General features: G+C 38.4%; 1 protein-coding gene and 1 non-coding gene across 21 annotated transcripts in view; one reads left to right on the top strand and one right to left on the bottom strand.

Moving 5' to 3' along the window:
- The window catches only part of LOC105495012 (BEN domain-containing protein 5), a 1,475,945-nt gene that overhangs the window by 678,095 nt on the left and 777,572 nt on the right, over positions 1 to 20,278 (bottom strand). The gene's annotated exons all lie outside the window — the stretch shown is intronic.
- LOC112429068 (small nucleolar RNA U13) lies at positions 2,033 to 2,138 on the top strand. The gene has a single exon (XR_011618178.1). It is a non-coding gene; the product is annotated as a small nucleolar RNA U13 (small nucleolar RNA).

The following is a 20,278-nucleotide window of genomic DNA, read 5'->3' as shown; positions in this document are numbered from 1 at the left end:
GAGAACAAACTTTCCTTGCACAAACAGAACAGTTTCTCTCAGTATATGGGCTCCTTGCTTATTCTTCCTGCTGGTGGTGGTATGTGAAAGACAGTTAACATTGTGCAGTCAACTCTGACAGAGTACACTGTAGAAACGTAGGGACTATGACCTAAAGCTAGAATTCAAGAGAAAACATTGTTGGAAGATGTGTTAATCCACGTTTATGCTATACAATTCCTAATGGTACATTTAACATAACCAGCAAATAAATTATTTATTCACATTTTTCTGTATACTTAAGATGGGCCCTGCATTTGTGTTCATCATTAGAAACCAGTATTTGTGGGGGTACCATGAATGCTAAAGCATCATGAGTAACGATGTAACCAGCGTTAAGTAAACAGTATTAGGAAACTGCTGAGGCAAGAAGATCTATATTGTTTCATTACAAATATGTTCCAAAAAGCCATGCATTGTGAGTAATAACAGTAGTGCTAGCTTTTTCTGCATGTGGGAGATACAAAATTATCTCCAGAAACTATGCATTTGACAATAAAGAATATGAAAAGATGGCTCCGGATACTTCATGTGCACTCACTGAACAATAAACAAATACCTAAGTATCTTCTCTACACATTATTCTAAATCTTCAGCTAAATTCATGGACCTCGCATGAGTCTATACATTTTGTAATACAATTTTTAATCAAACTGTTTATAAAGACATAGGTGTCACAAAAAATCTTTGCCTGGAACCCCGCATGCCTTACGGGTGGCCTTGGGGAGATTAATGTAAAACATGTCTAGCTAGTGACTTAACTATGGAATCTTGTCACCAGAGACAGGATAAAGGAAAATATCTGAGGACTGCTTGGTACATTGTATTTCCTCCCTTATAACTGAAGGGTCACTACAAGTCGCACCTATGCACCTACAAATATGCATAATCAGCCGTTAAAAATAAAGTTTCAAAGCAATCTTTCACAATTTGTACACATTCTCACAATACAATATTACAAGTGAGCAGCAGAATTTTATATACATTCTAAAATTCTACTATGTAAATGGAAAATGCATAGAAAAAAAGACGAAATAGGATACGATATTGAGTTGTCTTTAAGAGGAGAAATCTGAGGGGATTTTGCTGTTTCATGTGTACTTTTCACTTTCTAAATTTGCTACAATAAAATGTACTATTTTCACTTTTATTTTTCAGTTCACTGAATTTTTTTCAACATACCTCTCTCACTACTCTGCACCTGTTTCCTTTTGCCTATATACTCATGCTCCCCAACTACTTACTTTCATTTGGCTAAATCCTATTTATCTTTGAGATTCCATCAGCAACGTCACTTCCTCCACGCACCCTTCTCGGGTACCTCAAAGCTGCATTAAGTGTTCTTCTAATGAGCTTCCACATTATCCTATAGATTCTTATCACTCTACATGTAACTGAAAGTTTGTTTGCCTCTTTCCTATCAGTTCTACACTCCAGTGATGTTCATTACTGTGCTTGGAAAAGAATGAATAGAGAGAAATATTTCTGAAATGAATAGATTAATGAAAATTAAAATACAATTTAAAACTCCCTTTAAAAATATACACACATAGGCCGGGTGCGGTGACTCACCGGTGACACACGCCTGTAATCCCAGCACTTTGGGAGGCCGAGGCGGGCGGATCACGAGGTCAGGAGATCAAGACCATCCTGGCTAACACGGTGAAACCCCGTCTCTACTAAAAATACAAAATAATTAGCTGGGCGTGGCAGCGTGCACCTGTACTCCCAGCTGCTGGGGAGGCTGAGGCAGGAGAATGGCGTGAACCTGGGAGGCGGAGCTTGCAGTAAGCTGAGATCGCGCCACTGCATTCCAGCCTAGGTGACAGAGCGAGGTTCAGTCTCAAAAAAAAAAAAAAAAAAAAAAAAAGTGTGTGTGTGTGTGTGTGTGTGTGTATAAAATGTATATATATACACACACACACACAGATAAACACAACCTAGGAGATTCAGGGAAGTTTTTGTCACTGTTATTTGTTTAAGTTTTCCAATGATAGTTTAAAAAATTTGTTAATCATGATGATTAAGTTTTCACAATAATGTGTGAGCTGTGCCTCTCTCAAACCTTATTATGATGTTGGCCCATTACTCATCTGATGTGAAGAAAAAAACTGTTAATGCATGCTTCAGTAAATAAAAAGAGAATTTGTGGAATTGTGCTTTGACAGTTACAAAAAAAAGTGGCAATTATTTGGGGCAGTGTTGAGCAAGTATGTTGCTAAGAACACTAATTCCGTAAGATATTCTGGGGAAAAAAGAGGGAGAGAGGTTCTATAATCAAATAACTTCAGGAAATGCTGTATGCACTGGTCCCCTCTGAAGAATTACAATGTGTATTAGCATATTTCAGTGTTGTAAAAAGTCCTGCTGTAAAGAATCTGGTTAATTTATTTTTAATCCAGTACTTCTCAAACATATTTAAATATGAATCCTTCCTTTATGTAATACCTACTAACATCTATTTCCCAGAACACTTTTGGAAATGCTGGGTTTATCTCAAAATAATAAGAGTTACTTATGACAAACCCACAGCCAATATCATACTTAATGGGCAAAAACTGGAAAAATTCCCTTTGAAAACTGGCACAAGACAGGGATGCCCTCTCTCATCACTCCTATTCAACATAGTGTTGGAAGTTCTGGCTAGGGCAATCAGGCAAGAGAAAGAAATGAAGCGTATTCAGTTAGGAAAAGAAGAAGTCAAATTGTCCCCTTTTGCAGATGGCATGATTGTATATTTAGAAAACCCCATCATCTCACCCCAAAATCTCCTTAAGCTGATAAGCAACTTCAGCAAAGTCTCAGGATACAAAATTAATGTGTAAAAATCACAACCATTCTTACAAACCAGTAACAGACAAACAGAAAGCCAAATCATGAATGAACTTCCATTCACAATTGCTTCAAAGAGAATAAAATACCTAGGAATCCAACTTACAAGGGAGGTAAAGGACCTCTTCAAGGAGAACTACAAACCACTACTCAGTGAAATAAAAGAGGACATAAACAAATGGAAGAACATACCATGCTCATGCATAGGAAAAATCAATATCGTGAAAATGGCCATACTGCCCAAGGTAATTTATAGGTTCAATGCCATTCCCATCAAGCTACCAATGAATTTCTTCACAGAATTGGAAAAAAACTGCTTTAAAGTTCATATGGAACCAAAAAAGAGCCCGCATTGCCAAGACAATCCTAAGTCAAAAGAACAAAGCTGGAGGCATCACGCTACCTGACTTCAAACTATACTACAAGGCTACAGTAACCAAAACACCATAGCACTGGTACCAAAACAGAGATATAGACCAATGGAACAGAACAGAACCCTCAGAAATAATACCACACATCAACAGCCATCTGATCTTTGACAAACCTGATAAAAACAAGAAATGGGGAAAGGATTCCCTATTTAATAAATGGTGCTGGGAAAATTGGCTAGCCATAAGTAGAAAGCTGAAACTGGATCCTTTCCTTACTCCTTATACGAAAATTAATTCAAGATGGATTAGAGACTTAAATGTTAGACCTAAAACCATAAAAACCCTAGAGGAAAACCTAGGCAATACCATTCAGGACATAGGCATGGGCAAGGACTTCATGTCTAAAACACCAAAAGCAATGTCAACAAAAGCCAAAATTGACAAATGGGATCTAATTAAACTAAAGAGCTTCTGCACAGCAAAAGAAACTACCATCAGAGTGAACAGGCAACCTACAGAATGGGAGAAAATTTTTGCAATCTACTCATCTGACAAAGGGCTAATATCAAGAACCTACAAAGAACTCAAACAAATTTACGAGAAAAAAACAAACAACCCCATCAAAAAGTGGGCAAAGGATATGAACAGACATTTCTCAAAAGAAGACATGCTTACAGCCAACAGATACATGAAAAAATGCTCATCATCACTGGCCATCAGAGAAATACAAATCAAAACCACAATGAGATACCATCTCACACTAGTTAGAATGGCAATCATTAAAAAGTCAGGAAACAACAGGTGCTGGAGAGGATGTGGAGAAATAGGAACACTTTTACACTGTTGGTGGGATTGTAAATTGGTTCAACCATTGTGGAAAAGAGTATGGCAATTCCCCAAGGGTCTAGAACTAGAAATACCATATGACCCAGCCATCCCATTACTGGGTATATATCCAAAGGATTATAAGTCATGCTGCTATAAAGACACATGCACACGTATGTTTACTGTGGCACTATTCACAATAGCAAAGACTTGGAATCAACCCAAATGTCCATCAGTGACTAACTGGATTAAGAAAATGTGGCACATATACACCATGGAATACTATGCAGCCATAAAAAAGGATGAGTTTGTGTCCTTTGTAGGGACATGGATGCAGCTGGAAACCATCATTCTCAGCAAACTATCGCAAGAACAGAAAACCAAACACTGCATGTTCTCACTCATAGGTGGGAATTGAACAATGAGATCACTTGGACTCTGGAAGGGGAACATCACACACCAGGGCCTATTATGGGGAGGGGGGAGGGCAAAGGGATGGCATTGGGAGTTATATCTGATGTAAATGATGAGTTGATGGGTGCTGACGAGTTGATGGGTGCAGCACACCAACATGGCACAAGTATACATATGTAACAAACCTGCACGTTGTGCACATGTACCCTAGAACTTAAAGTATAAAAAAAAAATAAAATAAAGATAGTCTGGAAACAATATAGACATATACATACAAACATAATTCATAATATAAATGATGTGCAAACATATATGAAGATAGTTATGATAAAGGCAGTATATTCAGTGGAAAAATAATTAATGTTAAACACTCAATAGTCAATAAAAGCTGCTAGAAAAACTGGTAAAAAAAAAAAAAAAAAAAAAAAAAAAAAAGAAAAAAAAAAAGGGCTTCCAGAGGAAGAAATTTTCTGGCTCACAGTGAAGGCAAGAAATCGGAAAAATCCTGGAGAGAGAGACAATAAGACTAAAAAAATATGTACTAATAAAATGTAACATTTATTGAGTACTTAGCATACAGCATATAGTATGTCAAGTATCTTACATATACTAGCTTAAGTTTTATAATAAATTTAAAAAGCGGAAACTATCATTCCCACTTAATGAAAAGTGAATTAAAATTCAAAGGGATTAAGTATGCTGTAGACAGCACCACGTCTGCCTGGGTTACTTCATACCCTTCCTCTAACCACCACGCTATGAGCACTGAACCACACAAACCCTCCTTCCCCTGGTGGAATAGGTGACAGAATGGAAGCACTCCCTTCCTGTATTTATTTTCCCTTCTCTTCCCTTCTTTTCTCCCTTTCCTTCCTTCCTCAAACATCCTGAGTGTTCACTCTGTCAGTCACCTGTGGAACCTGTGGTTTCAGAGATGAATAAAATATGATCCCTATTCTAAAAAAGCATCCAGTCTAGCCCACCAAGTTAGTCATCTTCCAAGCCCTGGGACACACAAACAGGTGGATAAAAGAAAGATGATCCTATGGGTTGCATCAAAAGCATCTGAAAGGCTGCTGAGGTAAAGATGAAAACCCCACCTAGGGCTTCTTCCCACACATTTCTGGGGCTGAATCCTTAGAAGAGGTATTTAGCAGTAAGGGGTGAAAAGATTCATGCACAAATCACCAAAGTAATGCAGTTTTCATTAACTAGATTTATTAGTGAACTTGGGGGCAAGCATACCTGTCCCCTATTTCAAATATTCTCTGGAGTTCTGGGAGATGAACTATATGCCAATCTGGCCATATGCCAAGAGGCTACCTGGGGAGACAAGTGTATTAATAAAATTTCACCCACACAGGGGTTAAAAAATAAGTATAATTCTGAGCAGAAATAAATACGGTCCCTACTTTTAAACTATTACCTTAAACTGTATTAGTTTAAGGTAAAGGGAGCTTTTATCTTCCTAGATCATACTGCCAGTCATACTGCTCTGTGAGTGTCTGCCTCACAATCAGAATGCAGAGGTCCATTGACAGGAATGTTTTAAGAAGGAAAGATGGAAGGGGAGAGGTGGGCAGGAAGGGAGGGAGGAGACTTGGATGAGACAATAGAGTCATAGGAGATTAAGGGACGTTTGGGACTTTGATACCAACTGGATTCTCTGCTACAAGATTTAGGTTTAGAAAGATACCCACCACTTCCTCACAGATGCCTCATGATGCCCTAATCTCAAAAAGAATTTCAGGCTGACCTAGGGAGGCATTTTTGATCTCCCATGTGGATAAGGAGTTTCAGGCCTGCCATTCTTCTTGCTGAAGACTCACTGAGGGGAGGAGAGGTGAAGGTAAGGTTCTGCTTGAAATTCAACTAGTGCTGCATAAAGAATGATACACATGAAAAATTGATCATGACACTGCACTCAGGCAAATATTATTAATAATGCAATATTTAAACACACAATATATCCCTCTTAATGATGAAAAGAAACCCAAGGTCAAAGCAAATAAAAGTCATTCCAATGTTAACGAAAGGAAAAGAGAGAATTTCTCTACGCACATCACTCCACAATAGCTTCCTTTACACCACCATCTAACAGAGTAAGTAGCCCTTCCATCAAGAGAGGTGGCAAAACCCTTCTCAACAAGAATACTTCAAACCACTAGGCAGTTCTAGAAAAGTACGGAATTCAGGAGTTTTATCCCTTCTTTTCTCATCTTCCCTTCTGTAAAATGAAGGTAATAATACCAAAGCTCTTTCTAGGCCTTGTTTTCCCATCTGCAAAATGAGGAGGCTACTAGGTAATCTCCAAGTTACCAAATTGCAATTTTGAATATTTATAATTATGTAGATAAATTTGGAAGCTTCTTATAGAGCTGGGTACAAGCTCAGTTCCTTCACATACTTGGAGTAGGACCTTTGTCAAGTTACTTAACCCCTCTGAACCCCAGATTCGTAAGTGATAAAATGAGACAATAACATTCCTACCTCAGAGATTTATTTTGAGTTCTAGGTAATTCAAGATAATACTGCTAGTGAGAGGAGACATAAACATCAAGTCCAGGTCTGTTTAACTTCAAAGACTATGCTCTTTCCACTAAAATAGTAGAGAATACCAACAAGAAAAAATGTCTACAAAGCCAAGCACAGTGCAGCAGAAGCACAGGCTTTCTACTGTAGAATGCCAGAGGCAAGAGGAATTAACGTTGTCTGTGGGTGAAGGCAGCAAGTTGTTACATCAGGAAAAGAGCTCTGGAGTCAGACGCCAGTGATTCAAAACATTCTTGGTCTCAGTATCTTCTGCTGTAAAACAGGGAAAGTAACAGTACCTGCTTTACAGAGTCATTAAGAGTAAAGATGTAAAGGTTATGTATATAAGCATTCAGCACAGTACTAAGGATATAATAAAAAATGCAATAAATAATAGCCATTGCTATTATTATTCTTTAAATTACATGAAATTAAATATTATTATTATAAGTGATCAAAACTTCTAGAGTGACCTCAACACTGAACAAGATACTGGTAACCCTAAGAGAATTCTAAGTCCAGAATAGCATTATCTATTGGCTTTCCAACTTCTGTATCACAAAAGAAAAACTCTAGAAAACACATACTGTGGCCTTCAACCAGGCTTTATTCTCAGAGGTATTATTTACATTTCAGATTTATTATTGTCTCCCATGGTGCCGACATGATATAACCTTCCATTCTCTTCCATGTTAAAAGACTACAGTGTTTCTTGGCTCCATAAATAATTCAGGGCTATATTAATATTTTAAGAAGAATAAGCAATATATTTGAACCCTAGAAAAACCACGAGGATTGAAATTAGTTATTTGTAGCTGAAAACTTAATTGCACCAACATATTGATTGTTTTTTCTTCCAGGTTTTATTGCCCACACAATGAAGAGTGCCTACTCTCATTCTAAATGCTGCATACTTAAGTATATCTGTTAGATTTTATTTTTATGAAAACTCAAAAGCATCCAACCATGAACTTAAATACTTTTGCCCATCTGATGCTAAACATAGAACCATTTGCCTTTCTTTAAAACCATGCACTCTTCTTCACAGATATTTTTCTTAGGATGACGGATACTACTTTTCAAAAATATCAGATTTTTGAGTTAGCACTTATAACCTGGCTAATGAAAGAGAAGAAAACTATATTTTTTACCTACTATGACTCAAATATGTGTATGCATGATCTTATTTAACCCTTAAAATAACCTCCAGCGTAGTTAATATCTTACATTTTTACAGATGAAGAAACTGAGGTACAAAGACATCAGTAACTTGTTCAAGGTCACAGGGCCAAAATGTGCATCCAACCCTAAAACCTAAGCTCTTTCCTCTAAACCAGGATGCCTCATAGTACTAATAATGATAGTAACAGGTAAGATATATTGAGCATTTACTATGTGCCAGGCACTGTTTTAAGATGTTTAGCACAACAATCCTTTGAGATAGGGGCTATTTTTATCTCATTCCACAGGTCAGGAAAATAAAGATTAGATAGTTCCAGTGCCTTTTCCAAGTTTCTTTGATATTAAGTGATGTGCCAGAATTTCAGGTCATATAGCCTGGTTCTAGGGTTTATTTATCCTATACACACTATTGTTCTAGATAGCAAAATCTAAATAATAGAGAAGCAGGCTTCCATCAGTAAGTGAGTAAAGTAAGATGACAAGGGGCATCTTCTCAGTTCCACATGGGACACTAAACAGATATCTAATGACAATAAGGTGGCCATGACAGGAAACTCACAGATGATAAGCTAACAGTGTTAACAACACCTATTCCTGAATGTAGTCTTGGATCTTTATAGCAAACATGATCTCCTTGGTTCATCTATCAAAGTTGGCCCACCCAGTAAATCGATAGTCTACCAGGGGCCTCTGTACTACATGTAGTTGTACCCTAATGTTTCTTAAATTGTATCTAGACAGGGTATTGCCTCTATTATCTATGATGAAAGAGTTCCAGGAAGAGAAGGAATGTGCCCAGAGTTAGCTAAATGGTCATATCACATGTTACTTTTGGTTCGACAAGTTAGGTCAATTCCCAACTTGGTAAGTGGAATGAATTTAGGGGAAAATGGAAAAAAAGTCTCATTTTCTTCGTAGAAGTGCATGCATGTAAACACACTTTCATGCTACACACACACACACACACACACACACACACACACACACACACACACACACACAGTTCCTGGTCTCTCATATCCACTGGAAACACATAAGTACATGATGCCAGAGTTGTTGAAGTCTGGATCTGGAAACATAATCTTTGCAGATGGACAAATTCATCTGCTTGAAGACTTAGGTGGACTTAGCTCAAGAGTGAAGAATCTAGATCATCAGATGTTTATTGAATACCTGCTAAGTGTCAGGCCCTATGCTGAATCTCTGACTCTTGTTTGCTACCACTGCAGCTTCAATAATCTAATACCAATGTTTTGACTTCAACCTGGTCATGCACTTCTAGACCACACATTTCCTTTAGCTCAACACATCAGGGTAACAGCTCCCTATCTTACATTTGTGTTCATCCTGATGTTAATCATCCCTGGAGTAGAAAATAGATGGGAAATTCACAATACCAGATGCTAACACAAGAGATGAGTCAAAGCTCTGAGAAAGAGCTATTGAATGTAAATGTCCATTTTCCTTGGACTTGAGTAATAAAATGGTGCATTGGCTATATATTGTTGTATACAACTTACTCCAAAAACTCTAGTGGCTTAAGACAGTAAACATTTGTTATCTCTCACAGTGTCAGAGAATGAGGAATCTGGGAGTAAATTAGCTAGATTGTTCTAGCCCAAGGCCTCTCATGAGGTTTTCATCAAGCTGTAGTGCTATAGACATCTGAAAACTTGACAGGAGCTAGAGGAACTGCTTCCAAGCTCATTGGCATGGCTTGGAAGGCTTCAGTTCCTCATTACATAGGCCTTTCCATAGAACTTCTTGTGACATGGAAGCTGGCTTTACCCAGAGAGAAAAAAAGAGAGTGAGTGCAACCAAGATAGAACCCACCATATCTTTTACAACCTTATCTCACAGTAATATAACCTTATCAATTAATATAACCTTATCACTAATGCCAGATTTTATTTATCACACATACTAACTATGGTACATAGTGGAGACTACACAAGAGTTTAGGGTGAAGATCACTGGGAGCCATCTTGAAGGGTAGCTATTAATACCATAAATAGCAAACAATACAATCATTAGAGTCAACTGAAAGGTATTACTTAACATTCAGTCAAACCTATTTTGGAACAAAGAAACAACTAAAATAATTTGATTTAATTTAGGTTAATTGGTTGTTGAATGAATTTAGTTCAAGTGGGGGTTAACTATATTTATGATTTTCATATTTTTAATGAGCAAAAGTTTGGCAGACATTTTTTTCTTTTTTCATTTGTTTTTATTATACTTTAAGTTCTAGGGTACATGTGCAGAACGTGCAGGTTTGTTACATAGGTATACACGTGCCATGGTGGTTTGCTGCACCCATAAACCCATCATCTACGTTAGTTATTTCTCCTAATGCTATCCCTCCCCTAGTCCCCCACCCCTCAGAAGGCCCTGGTGTGTGATGTTCCCCTTCCAGAGTCCAAGTGATCTCATTGTTCAATTCCCACCTATAAGTGAGAACATGCAGTGTTTGGTTTTCTGTTCTTGTGTTACTTTGCTGAGAATGATGTTTTCCAGCTTCATCCATGTCCCTACAAAGGACATGAACTCATCCTTTTTTATGGCTGCATAGTATTCCATGGTGAATATGGGCCACATTCTCTTTATCCAGTCTATCATTGATGGGCATTCAGATTGGTTCCAAGTCTTTGCTATTGTGAACAGTGCCGTAATAAACATACATGTGCATGTGTCTTTATAGCAGAATGATTTATAATCCCTTGGGTATATACCCAGTAATGGGATTGCTGGGTCAAATGGTATTTCTGGACCTAGCTCCTTGAGGAATCACCACACTGTCTTCCACAATGGTTGAACTAATTTAAATTCCCACCAACAGTGTAAAGCATTCCTATTTCTCCACATCCTCTCCAGCACCTGTTGTTTCCTGTCTTTTTAATGATTGCCATTCTAACTGGCATGATATGGTATCTCATTGTGATTTTGATTTGCATTTCTCTAATGACCAGTGATGATGAGCTTTTCTTCATATGTTTCTTGGCTGCATGTATATGTTCTTTTGAGAAGTGCCTGTTCATATCCTTCACCTACTTTTTGATAGGATCGTTTGTTTTTTCTTGTAAATTTGTTTAAGTTCTTTGTAGATTCTGGATATTAGCCCTTTGTCAGATGGATAGATTGTAAGAATTTTCTCCCATTCTGTAGGTTGCCTATTCACTCTAATGATAGTTTCTTTTGCTGTGCAGACGTTCTTAGGGAAAGGATTCCCTAGTTAATAAATGTTGTTGGGAAAACTAGCTAGCCATATGCAGAAAGCTGACACCGGATCCCTTCCTTACACCTTACACAAATATTAACTCAAGATGGATTAAAGACTTAAATGTAAGACCTAAAACCATAAAAACTCTAGAAGAAAACCTAGGCAATACCATTCAGGTCATAGGCATGCGCAAAGACTTCATTACTAAAACACCAAAAGCAATGGCAACAAAAGCCAAAATTGCCAAACGGGTTCTAATTAAAGAGCTTCTGCACAACAAAAGAAACTATCATTGAGCAAGTTTCTTAATCCTGAGTTCTAATTTGATTGTACTGTGGTCTGAGAGACTGTTTCTTATGATTTCCATTCTTTTGCATTTGCTGAGGAGTGTTTAACTTCCAATTATGTGGTCAATTTTAGAATAAGTGCCATGTAGAGATGAGAAGAATGTACATTCTGTTGATTTGGGGTGGAGAGCTCTGTAGATGTCTATTATGCTTGCCTGGTCAAGAGCTGAGTTCAAGTCCTGAATATCCTTATTAATTTTCTGTCTTGTTGATCTGTCTAACGTTGACAGTGGGATGTTAAAGTCTCCCACTATTATTCTGTGGGAGTCTAAGTCTCTTTGTAGGTCTCTAAGAACTTGCTTTATGAATCTGGGTGCTCCTGTATTGGATGCATATATATTTAGGATAATTAGCTCTTCTTGTTGCAGATCCCTTTACCATTATGTAATGCCCTTCTTTGTCTCTTTTGATCTTTGTTGGTTTAAAGTCTGTTTTCTCATATCAGACTAGGATTGCAACACCTGCTTTTTTTGCTTTCCATTTGCTTGGTAAATCTTCCTCCATCCCTTTATTTTGAGCCTATGTGTGTCTTTGCATGTGAGATGGGTCTCCTGAATACAGCACACCAATGGGTCTTGACTCTTTATCCAATTTGCCAGTCTGTGTCTTTTAATTGGGGCATTTAGCCCATTTGCATTTAAGTTACTATTGTTATTTGTGAATCTGATCCTGTTATTATGATGCTAGCTGGTTGTTTTGCCCATTAGTTGATTCAGTTCCTTCATAGTGTCAATGGTCCTTACAATTTGGTCTGTTTTTGCACTGGCTGGTACTAGTTTTTCCCTTCCATATTTAGTGCTTCCTTCACGAGCTCTTGTAAGGCAGGCCTGGTGGTGAAAAAATCTCTCAGCATTTGCTTGTCTATAAAGGATTTTATTTCTCCTTCATTTATGAACCTTAGTTTGGCTGGATATGAAATTCTGGATTGAAAATTCTTTTGTTTAAGAATGTTGAATATTGGCCCCCACTCTCCTGGCTTGTAGGGTTTCTGCAGAGAGATCTGCTGTTAGTCTGTTGGGCTTTCCTTTGTGGGTAACCCCACCTTTCTCTCTGGCTGCCCTTAACATTTTTCCTTCATTTCAACTTTGGTGAATCTGATGATTATGTGTCTTGGGGTTGCTCTTCTCGAGGAATATCTTTGTGGTGTTCTCTGTATTTCCTGAATTTGAATGTTGGCCTGTCTTGCTATGTTGGGGAAGTTCTCCTGGATCATATCCTGAAGTGTATTTTCCAATTTGATTCCATTCTCCCCTCGTCACGTTCAGGTACACCAATCAAATATAGATTTGTTCTTTTCACATATGCCCATATTTCTTGAAGGTTTTGTTCATTCCATTTCATTATTTTTTCTCTAATCTTATCTTCATACTTTATTTCATTAAGTTGATCTTCAGTCTCTGATATCCTTTCTTCCATTTGATCAATTCAGTTATTGATACTTGTGTATGCTTCAGGAAGTTCTCGTGCTGTGTTTTTCAGCTCCAGGAGGTAATTTATGTTCTTCTCTAAACTGGTTATTCTAGTTTGCAATTCGTCTAACCTTTTTTCAAGCTTCTTAGCTCGTTGCATTGGGTTAGAACATGCTCCTTTAGCTCAGAGGAGTTCGTTATTGCATACCTTCGAAGCATACTTCTGTCAATTTGTCAAACTCATTCTCCATCCAGTTTTGTTCCCTTGCTGGTGAGGAGTTTTGATACTTTGGAGGAGAAGAAGTGTTCTGGTTTTTGGAATTTTCAGCCTTTTTTGCACTGGTTTCTCCCCATCTTTGTGGATTTATCTATGTGGGTCTTTGATGTTGGTGACCTTCAGATGGGGTCTCTGATTGGACGTCCTTTTAGTTGATGTTGATGTTATTCCTTTAGGTTTGTTAGTTTTCCTTCTAACAGTCAGGCCCCTCTGCTGCAGGTTTGCTGGAGTTTGCTGGAGGTCCACTCCAGACCCTGTTTGCCTGGGTATAATCAGCAGAGGCTGCAGAACAGCAAATATTGCTGCCTGATCCTTCCTTTGGAAACCTCATCCCAGAGAAGCACCCACCAGATGCCAGCCGGAGCTCTCCTGTATGAGGTGTCTGTCAGTCCCTACTGGGAGGTGTCTCCCAGTCAGGAGACATGGGGGTCAGTGACCCACTTGAGGAGGCAGTCTGACCCTTAGCAGAGTGTGAACACTGTGCTGGGAGATCCACTGCTCTCTTTAGAGCCATCAGGCAGGGATGTTCAAGTCTGCTGAAGCTGTGCCCACAGTTGCCCCTTCCCCCAGGTACTCTTTCCAAGGGAGACAGGGGTTTTATCTATAAGCCCCTGACTGGGGCTGCTGCCTTTTTTTCAGAGATGCCCTGCCCAGAGAGGAGGAATCTAGAGAGGCAGTCTGGCCATAGTGGCCTTGCTGACCTGTGGCGGGCTCTACCCAGTTCGAACTTCCAGGTGGCTTTGTTTACACTGTAAGGTTAAAACTGCCAACTCAAGCCTCAGCGATGGCCAACGCCCCTCCCCCCATCAAGCTTGAGCATTCCAGATCGACCTCAGACTTCTGTGCTGGCAGTGAGAATTTCAAGCTAGTGGCTTTTAGCTTTCTGGGCTCCCTCAGGGTGGGAACCACCAAACTAGACCACTTTGCTCCCTGGCTTCAGCCCCCTGTCCAGGGAATGAACAGTTCTGTCTTGCTGGCACTTCAGGTGCCCCTAGGGTATGAAAAAAAAAAAAAACTCCTGCAGCTAGCTCAGTGTTTGCCCAAATGGTCGCCCAGTTTTGTGCTTGAAACCAGGGCACCTACTCTGTAGGCACTAGAGGGAATCTCCTGGTCTGCCAGTTGCAAAGGCCTTAGGAAAAGCACAGTATCTGGAGCAGAGTAACAGTTCCTCATGGCACAATCCCTCACAGCTTCCCTCGGTTAGGAGAGGGAGTTCCCTGACCTCTTGTGCTTCCTGGGTGAGGTGATGCTCCACCCTGCTTTAGCTCACCCTCTGTGGGCTGCACCCACTGTCCAACCAGTCCCAGTGAGATGAACTGGGTACCTCAGTTGGAAATGCAGAAATCACCCACCTTCTGCATCAATCTCACTGGGAGCTTCAGACTGGAGCTCTTCCCATTCTGCCATCTTGCCAGCCATCTCCCAGTGGCTATTAAAACATCTATTTATAATTTTCAAAGGTTCCTGAGACTTCCTTAGGTTTGGATGATTAGCCTCTCAGGGCTAATAATATTTCTATTCTAGTTTCACATCTGGACACTTCTTCTATACCTAGCCCCTCCTTGCCTTTGTGATTGGCTGTTCCTTTGGCTGGTCTACTGGCTTTTTGATTCTATAACTCACCCAAGACTCTGTTTCTCAATTTTCCCTTTTAGTTCTTCACACTGAAGTCTGCCCACGGGGAACACACATACTGCAATGTTCCAGCCATAGCTTCTAAGATATTACTCCCTGCCCAGAGCTTAGCAGTCCCTCTCAGGATCATGCCTCTTGGGAAGGAGCCATTTGAGAACCACTTTTTAATTGTGTGGTCTTGAGAAAACTTCAGTTTTCTTGACTTTCTGAGCCTCATTTTCCTATCTGCAAAATGAAAATAAAATTACTTAGTTACCCAAGAAGTGCAATCTCTTACTAGCTGTTTGATCTTGAGAACTTATTTAATCTCACTTTTCCTCATCTGGGCAACAGAGATAGGGGTACCTTTCTCAGAGGGTTGTGAATATTGTGATAATATATGTTAAGCACTTAGCATTATGGTCAGTAATTAGTTTGCAATCAATAAACACTGGCCACTATGTTAATAAATATCATATCATACTATAATAATAATAGCAATTATGATGATGATGGTGGTGATGATGATGATGATGATGCTCTGTCTGATTTTTCTATCATGTTCCTAAAATTGACATTACTCTGTCCAGAAATTGACATCTCATCCCCAAACATGTGCCCCATATTTCTGGAGTTACTGTAAAAGGAACATCATATATTTGCATGTATAAATTCCAGAGCATATATGAAACACATGACACAGTCATACTCAGTAAATGTCTGATAAATGAATAAATGAACAAATGAATGAATGTCTTATATTTGCTAAGAATTAGGGTTGGTATTTACTTGTTCTTGCCTATGAGAACAAAAATAAATCCACAACTTAGTATTCATATTTTCATGCAACAGCCTTAAAGTTGATCTTTCATGAATTCCTGAACAAATCTGCTATTCCAGTGAAACCAATATAATAAGCTTATACTTTCTACTTTGTGTAGTAGTAGACAGGTTTTGGACTTTGAAATCTTTGACCCGAATTTTAATTATAGCTCCCTCATTTACTACCTCTGAGACCTAAGACAGGTCCCTTAACCTTTCTGAGTTTTGATTTTCTCCTCTGTAATGTGGAAATAGTAATTAGTCCTCAATATAATTGTGAGATTTTGGTAAGCTGATATATATTTTAAAATGATCGCACAGCAATTAACACATAATGGAAAATCAATAACTATGAGTTTCTTTGTTGTTTTGCTTGATACCTATTTTTGAAAAAGCAATTCAGTAATATGTATCAATTCTGAAACTCCTCCTTCTATCCAACAATTCCATCTCTGGGTATTTTCCTCAGGAGGTGACCTGAACAAAGACAAATATTTATATATAGCTATATTTTACCATATCTGCATTTTTAATGGAACTCTTCATCAACTGGTAAATAGGCCCTTACAAAGAAGACATTCATTTAGGATAACCCTGGGAACTATTTTAGTGTTTACCTCATCATCAAGCTAGCATTTAGAACAAGTACTCTTTCACACATTCATTCCCTTACTCATTCAACAAATATTTATTTGAGCATTAACTACATGCAGGGCAGAGTGAAAGAGAATAAAGAGATGAATAAGACACTTTCCTCCTTCTCATCAAGCTTATAATGTGGTAAAAATCCATGTCGCTGATCCACCATTCTTCTCTGATTCTGGCAGACTCTTACTCATCCCTTGGTCACAGTTCAAATGTCACCTAACATTTGATAGATTCTCTGACCTTCCTAGTAATCAAAGTACTTGGTTCCTTCCTATTTGTTTCCATAGGATTCTGTACATACCTATTTTTATGGTTGACCACATTATATTGTTAGAGTATATATTAAAAATATCTTGTCTCCTTTACTGGACTATGAGCCTCTCAATACAAAATACTCCTCAGTTTTGTTCAAATTTTAAAGGCTGCGGCAATAAATTAGGTAATTATGTTCAATAAGTGTCTGTTGATGTATGAATGAATTAATGAACAAATGGAAATCAATCGCACGTTATAACTATGACTTAATTTAAAATGTTAGGATATTTCCTGAAAGATGAATACAACTTTAAAGGAGGCTAAAGAAGAGATAGTTCACCAGGTTTGGAAAGCAAGAAAGGCATGATGGAGAGGGTAGAAGTTGACAAGAGCCTCAAAAAATAGAAAGGATCACAATAAAAAATGAATCATGGGGTATTCTGGGTCTATGGATTAACCTTAGCAAAAGCACAGAGCTAGGAAAGTTGGAATAGGGGTATGGTTTATGCATGTTTGGAGGCCAGTATGAAATCCCACTCACGGAGCCGTTAGAAAATCAGGATAGGAAGGGAGATTAGAACCATTTTTGAGGACTTGAAAGAATGAAGAATTTATTGTGAATTTTATAGGTTGTGTGCATAGTATATGTGTGTAGGAGGTTTCAAGGAATATATTTTAGGAAAACAAAAGTCACTCAGGAAAGTAGTCCCAGCAATATATCAATTATACCTGGATGTAGGGGTCGTGTAGGAATGAGAATGCAGAGATGCAGGTAGAGACCAAATAGGAGGCCAGAGGAAGGAAATTTAGGTTAGGGTAATGGGGTCAGAGACACACTTACAGGAAAACTACCAGGTCAGTTGCCTTAGCTTTGGGGCACCAAATATTACATAGGAGCATATCTCCCAAGTATTCACAAAGGGAATACATTAAAACCTCTATCCCCCAGTAACTCGAGACCAAGATTTCAGTGCTGCTGTTATATAAAATGAATGAGGTCCAGGCTCTGATTTTAGAGAGCTTTTTAGCCCAAGAAGGAGACAAAGAAGCATACAAGCAACTGTAATCTTAGATAGGCTATGATAAGTGACAAAGGCATAAGAAAAAGAGATCCCAAAGGTTCAGAGCTCTAGTTCTTGTGACCTGCTTTGTAATCTTATCTTCTTAGGACTGCTTTGCTCTGTATTCATGTCTAACTCTGCTAGTTAATGTTAGTAAAGTTAGGAAAGGTATAACCTCAGGAATGTCACTTAACCTTCCTGGGATTCATTTTGTCATCTGTTACCTATTGATACCTAAAATTATGTTTGTTTGCTTCAGCTGTGGAATATTATCTATCTTTGGTCTCCCGTCACTACGCCCACTCACCTGTGGGATACTCCACAGTTTTCATTTTCCCTCTGCAGAGCTGACCATTCAACTTGTTGTGACCAAGGATTTCTATAAATTTTGAGCAACTAGAGAACTTTTCAGCACAAGGAGCTTGCTTAACTCACTATTGGGTGGGGTTTAGAGCCAGTTCCATAGTCTCTCTACTCCTTTTATGGAAAGGCTGCTGCTGCCTTTCCATAAATAATCAGTAGGAACATACTCCAAAACAGCTCCTAAATGGAGCAATGTATAATGTGTATGCCTGAAACATTCCATGTACATCTGGTTGGTACTGACTAGAAGTGTTAAGAGTTTGGTGAGGTCTAGATAAGTGAGGAAGATAGATGATACTTAAAGGATATAGACAAGGGGAAGAATTTCTGGAGGAATAATAACAAGAGCAAAGGCATGAGGGAAGAAATTGATATGGATAGAACAGTAAAGAAATCTTCCAGATTTAGAAAAAAGATTTGTAGAAAGTCATAAAGAAAATAACAGGAGGAGAGAAACATTCACTCAACATGGAAGCACAAGGAGACAAATTTGAGTTTACTTCAAGAAAAACATTTCACATTATCACCAGAGATATATTTGTTAAGAGAAAGACTGGGCTTCCTTGGAAGTTGATATGCGGCTTGTGGCTAAAAGAATATGAGTGGAGACTGAATGTCAACTTTGGCAAGCTGTTGTCGGGGATATTCCTACCTCGACTAGGCAACTGGCATTGAATTATGAACTCCAAAATTGGAAGCGAATTTAATAAATAGTAGAATCTTGATAATGTGATAAGAGATGAGAAAAATGGTACAGAAGAAGAACAGACAAGAAAGGGAAAAGGAGGGAGGGAATGAGGGAAGGAAAGAGACAGAGAAGAGATGGAGGAAATAAATAAAATTAAATAAGAAAAAGGTGAAAAGAGAAAAATAAGAAAGTTATTGAGGGAGGGAAGAAAGGAGGGAGGGAAAAAAGGGAGGAAGGAAGGAATAAAGGGATGCATGATTGAATCATGTCCAAATTGGTACACTAAGCATAGGTCCTCTCAACTCAATATTATTAATAATAATAAACTCCTGGGGTCTATCCATCCATGAATTTATGATTATGTGACCAACCATGAATAGGACATGGATGCTTCTAGTAATGAAAAATAAGGAAGAGGGGCCCAGCTTTAGGTTCTGGACCCTTTCAAGAAGAAAAACAATAGCTAGCTAATAAGGCATTCTAATTGACTGCATCTTGTGGACTTTAAAAGTGTCGGAGCAATTTAACATTTAACAGCTAAATAATATATTTTACATCCCTGCCTTGGTAATTTAATAAACTGTGGTGCCTTTGGGGACCCAGCTTCATATAAATTAACTGCCTTCAACTTGGAGCATCGGGGTCTTTATCTTTTGTCAGCTTAATTATGTGTTTAATTTTACTTTTAACATTTTTAAAAATGACCCACACTAACAACAGCCTCAATTGTTTAATTAAACAAATGGATACTGTTGTATCTGGCATGATCAAAACTCTAATTTGTCATGTTAATGTTCTGTAGGGAGCCAAGAGCTCCAAGATGGTACTCAGGCAAGTCATGTGCTCCAGAGTCTATCTGCTTACCTTTCCAGAGTAATTTAGTGGTTTAACTTGGTTCTGTAGCTATCTTAGTACTAATCTGTAACTGAGTCTCCCAGAACTCTAATATGTTATTAGGTATTTATATAATTTATCTTTGTAGAAAGCTTTGCATGGTGTAGATTATAGACTTGAATTGCATAACATGTACATCCAGAACAATTTAAGCTCCCAAGGTATTAAAGTCCGTAGGCAATACATCAGCCTATAGCCAGTCATCCGCATTACATCCTTATACCTCCTGTCAAACCATTACTTGCATTTTCAGACATATCACCTTTATGCCAGTTCTAACCTGGTCCTTCATAGTTCTGTTCAACTTTTACTTCATAATCACATAAAAGCAGGAGTCTTAACCCTTTGCTACACCCAGAATCTTAGCCTTGACCTCTTGTACTGGCTTGCTTACTAGTCTATATCCTGACTTACTGATAATCCTCATGACTTTTAACTTCATGACTCTTTTCTTCCCCATTTTGGACCAAGATTAATTTCGTGTT

The sequence above is a fragment of the Macaca nemestrina genome, chromosome 1 (assembly GCF_043159975.1).
Source record: "Macaca nemestrina isolate mMacNem1 chromosome 1, mMacNem.hap1, whole genome shotgun sequence".
Classification (NCBI taxonomy): Eukaryota; Metazoa; Chordata; class Mammalia; order Primates; family Cercopithecidae; genus Macaca; species Macaca nemestrina.
The sequence above is the reverse complement of the archived record's forward strand: the minus strand, read 5'-3'. Positions and strand labels throughout refer to the sequence as shown.